Raw genomic sequence first — 4,860 nt, forward strand, 5'->3', positions numbered from 1 at the left:
AAAACTTTATTTTTAGAAATTATTTTATTAAAAGTAATTAAATCAAGTTTTGACAATTAAATTAAAAAAAATTATTTAATTTCATAATTATTGAATAATTTTCTATATTTAAATTATACAGCTGTACAACTGTAAAAGAATAAGAACTTTATTCAATTTAGTTAAATAATTAAAATTCTAAAATTTAATACTTTAATTTTATAAACAAAAAAAAATTAATTATATTTTCTTTAATTCTAAATTAAAATATTTGATTAAAAATCAATTAATAAATTAATAATCAAATAACATTTTTAATATACTTTTAATAGATTAAATTAAGTTTTTAATTAATACTCTATACCTCTAATTTTATTAAAATTACCTAAACTACCCTAATCCTAACCTTCTACCCCCACCGTCTTTTCCTTCCCCAAACCTAATACCTAATTGCTTCAGGAAACAAAGAACAGAAGAATGAAAGAAAGAAAGAAATGAAAGAAAGAAAGAAAGAAAGGGATGGCGGAGAGGATCGGAGCGTGGGTCACACGAGAAGAGGAGAAGGAGTGCGTCACGGTGCTCATGCCGCCGCGCTCCTTGCCGCCGCCGTCGTGTCACCGTAGGAGGGAGGCCGAGAGAGAGTGACGACGAAGGGAGAGGAGGACGCGAGCAAGGGCAGAAGAGAGGAGGTCGCGTTTGCTCACCGCCAAGCCGCTGCCATCGAAGGTCCGTGCCAGCACCGTCATCGCCGTCCGAGGAGCGCCGCTGACCTGTCACCGCCATGGCTGGGTTGTTGTGAGCGTTGGGCCCAGACGAGAAAGAAGAAACGCGGGCCTGAAACCCCGACGAGCTGGGGAAGATTAGCACCACCGCTGTGCCATTCGTGGACTCCATCACCGCTGCTGAAGGCTCCAATAGTCCAACTTGCCGCTGTCGTTGCCTCGCCGTCTTTCCTCCACCGTCGCAGAAGATCCATCACCAAAGCTGCTGGGCTCACCGATTGCAACTGAAGCCTCTGTCTTTTGGGGTTTTGGTTGTTGCAAGTTATTCAACTGTACGCCGTCATCGAAACTGGGCCAGATTTATCGGTAACTGCTTCTTCCTTTCCTGAATCTATTTCATTTCTATTTTGCTCCGCTGTTCTAATTTTATTGGTATCCCTGCTGCCTTACCGATTGGAGTGGTGTTACTGCCATTAGGACAGATGCACATGTCTTTGATTTCTGTTCCTCTGCCGCGGGGTGCCGACACCGGAGCCGCTCCTAATGACTCTGGTCAGATATCTTTTTCAATTCTAGGCCATTTACATGTTTTCCTATCTTTGCCATGCTTGTTCTGATTCGATTTTTGATTCATGTTCTTGTCTTGGGTTTCTTGGAACTGTTTCAGTCACTGTAATTGCAATTTATATTAACACGGCTGTTGTAAGAGGCGTCGGGGCTGCTGCTGTTCTCGTGGGGGTTATAGTTGTCACTGTCACTATGAATTAAAAAGGAAAGGAATTATCACGATAAATTACGCGGACTCAGCTAACTGAGGTAGGGGCGTATTTCTCAAACTTGTTTTTCTTTCCAGAGTTGTTGTAAATCGATATTAATGCGTAAAATACATCTTTGGTGATTGCCTGAGTCTTATGAATTGAATAGAGTTGTTTTGGATGAATAAGATTATTAGTTTGATTGATAGATGGATCGATTGAGAAAGCTGAATATTCTGATTAGTTGACTGATGTTGTTAAAGTGGTTTTCCTTGAATTAATGGGAGAGATTTAATAATGGCATTTAGTTTAATTTTGGAAAAAATTCGATTTTAGGAAAGGTTTAGTATTGAAATTTGATGTGATATTGAACCCGATTTGATATTGGAATTTGATTTTAAAACCAATTTGGAAAGGACTTGATATTTGGAAACAGTTTGTTTATTGAGAATAATTTACTATTTTGGTAATGGTTCGAACAGGGTTTGAGGAACGGTTTGGTTTGAAACTGTTTGAGAAAACTGAAAGTTCTTAATTATTGATTAATGCTGTTGAATGAGGTTGATTTAAACTGCGATTTATAGGATTGGTTGATTGGATTATGGATTTTGCAATTTCCCTGTGTTGAGTGTGGTTGTTGTGAACATTATTATTGGAAGTGATTTGAATGATTAACAGGTGTTTGGTTTGGTTTGATTGGGACCCGAAAAGGGTGGCAAAGTCCGAGTTTTAGAGGAGATGCTGCCGAAATTTTATAAAATTGGAAGTTTTGTTTGAAGTAATTGTTTAAAAAGGTTTAGTTATTAAACGTTATTTGTTTCAGATTGATTTATTTAGAAAAGAAAGAATTATATTTTGAATTGAGATTGTTGATTAACGGAAAGAAGGATGATGAGGATTAATTTGAAATATGATTTTTAAATGAATTTGAAAATGGGATATGGATTGACGAATGATGATGATATTGAGAATGGCTTAGATATTGATGAATGATGAATGAATTATTTATATGGCTTATGAATTTGAAATATCTGAGATACGAGGTTCCTTGGATTAAGTGCCGTGGCTTGCCACCACGTGTACCAGGTTGAAAACTCGATACTCTGTTGACCCTACGACGTAAGTGTGACCGAGCACTATATAAATTCCCGGGAATGATACCCCCATTGAGCAATTATTGATTATTTGAGAAAAAGCTATGCATAGACTCTTGGGGATGCACGTCGGGGGATAGTCTAAGGACAATTCAGACTTGTCGGGTTGGTTGGATAACCGACAGATGAGCCTCATCAGCCATAGGACAGGCATGCATCATATGCATTTGTATGCTTTGCTTGGGTTTGAACTTATTTTGGTTTGCCTAATTGCTAAACTGTTCTTAACTGCTACTTGAACTATTTGCTGTAACTGCTACCTACTTGTGCTTTCCTTGTCTGTCTTGCCTGTGTTTGTTCTGGCGTGCTACATTTGAGAATGAACTTGGATGCTGAATTAATGATTGTGTTGTTTGATTGCGTGGTTGATTTCTGATTGAGATTTTCTTATGAGTAAGGAAAGATTTCGGATTTCTGAAAGATTAAACATTGTTTCTTTGAAAAGGGATTTGAACGATTTCCTATTGGTTTTAAAAGATTCATAAGGCAATGATAATCACTGAGCTTGAAAACAGTTTCTTATTAAATATCTTCTTATGACAACTTTGAAACTCCGTGGTGAAACCGTGTGGTTAGGTTCTTACCCCCCTACAGCTTTACCTTTTCAGGAACCAGATGAAGAAGTATTAAGAAGAGTTATACTGCATTTGGTTTATATGCTGTTGTATTAATTAGATTATTTTCTTCCCTCGTCTTTGTTATTACAAGTATGTAAGAGGGATAGGAATTGTATGTTTTATATGTACAAAATATTGAATTATTATGTAAGGAGTCTTGTATATGAATCTATGCCTGTTTGTATTTTCTTAAGATAAAGTATTTATTTATGGTTTTTCAAAGAAATCAGCGATACAGTGTCGAGTCATAGGCTCCTATTTTAATATTTAGTATGTAAAGTAGTCGTAATACTTCTTTCTATCAGAGTAGCGCAGCCGGAAGCGTGACTTCTGATAGTGAGAGTGTTACATTATGGTATCAGAGCGGTCTTTTTTGTAGAGCCTGAGGAATGGACTGGTTATTGGTGCACGAAATTGTGATCATCAATGGCGCCATCAACATGGTACGCTCAATTGATATCTCAACTCTTTATCACAACTTCGCACAACTAACCAGCAAGTGCACTAGGTCGTCCAAGTAATAAACCTTACGCGAGTAAGGGTCGATCCCACGGAGATTGTTGGTATGAAGCAAGCTATGGTCATCTTGTAAATCTCAGTCAGGCGGATTCAAATGGTTATGGAGGATGAATGATTGAAAGATAAATAAAACATAAAATAAAGATAGAGATACTTATGTAATTCATTGGTGAGAATTTCAGATAAGCGTATGAAGATGCTTTGTCCCTTCCGTCTCTCTGCTTTCCTACTGTCTTTATCCAATCCTTCTTACTCCTTTCCATGGCAAGCTGTATGCTGGGCATCACCGTTGTCAGTGGCTACAATCCCGTCCTCTCAGTGAAAATGTTCAACGCACTCTGTCACAGCATGGCTATTCATCTGTCGGTTCTCGATCATGTTGGAATAGAATCCAGTGATTCTTTTGCGTCTGTCACTAACGCCCCACAATCACGAGTTTGAAGCTGGTCACAGTCATTCAATCCTTGAATCCTACTCAGAATACCATAGACAAGGTTTAGACCTTCCGGATTCTCAAGAATGCCGCCATCAATTCTAGCTTATACCACGAAGATTCTGATTAAGGAATCCAAGAGATAAACACTCAATCGAAGGTAGAACGGAGGTGGTTGTCAGGCACACGTTCATAGGTGAGAATGATGATGAGTGTCACGGATCATCACATTCATCAAGTTGAAGAACAAGTGATATCTTAGAACAAGAACAAGCTGAATTGAATAGAAGAACAATAGTAATTGCATTGATACTCGAGGTACAGCAGAGCTCCACACCTTAATCTATGGTGTGTAGAAACTCCACCGTTGAAAATACATAAGAACATGGTCTAGGCATGGCCATGAGGCCAGCCCCAAAACATGATCTAAGGTAGCATAGAACTACTCAAAGATTCCTCTCCGATTCCTTTAATACAATAGCAAAAGGTCCTATTTTTAGAGAACTAGTAGCTTAGGGTTTACAAAAATGAGTAAATGACGTAAATATCCACTTCTGGGCCCACTTGGTGTGTGCTTGGGCTGAGCATTGAAGCATTTTCATGTAGAGACTTTCCTGGAGTTAAACGCCAGCTTTTGTGCCAGTTTGGGCGTTTAACTCCCACTTTGGTGCCAGTTCTGGC

General features: G+C 38.4%; 1 long non-coding RNA gene across 1 annotated transcript; it reads left to right on the forward strand.

The window, feature by feature from the left end:
• Nucleotides 1-390: 390 nt before the first annotated feature.
• Nucleotides 391-3,420, forward strand: LOC140176992 (uncharacterized). The gene is made up of 3 exons (XR_011868343.1): nucleotides 391-1,253; nucleotides 1,369-1,517; nucleotides 3,205-3,420. It is a non-coding gene; the product is annotated as an uncharacterized lncRNA (long non-coding RNA).
• The last annotated feature ends 1,440 nt before the right edge of the window (nucleotides 3,421-4,860 follow it).

This window comes from Arachis hypogaea, chromosome 12 (genome assembly GCF_003086295.3).
Source record: "Arachis hypogaea cultivar Tifrunner chromosome 12, arahy.Tifrunner.gnm2.J5K5, whole genome shotgun sequence".
In the NCBI taxonomy this organism is placed as follows: domain Eukaryota; kingdom Viridiplantae; phylum Streptophyta; class Magnoliopsida; order Fabales; family Fabaceae; genus Arachis; species Arachis hypogaea.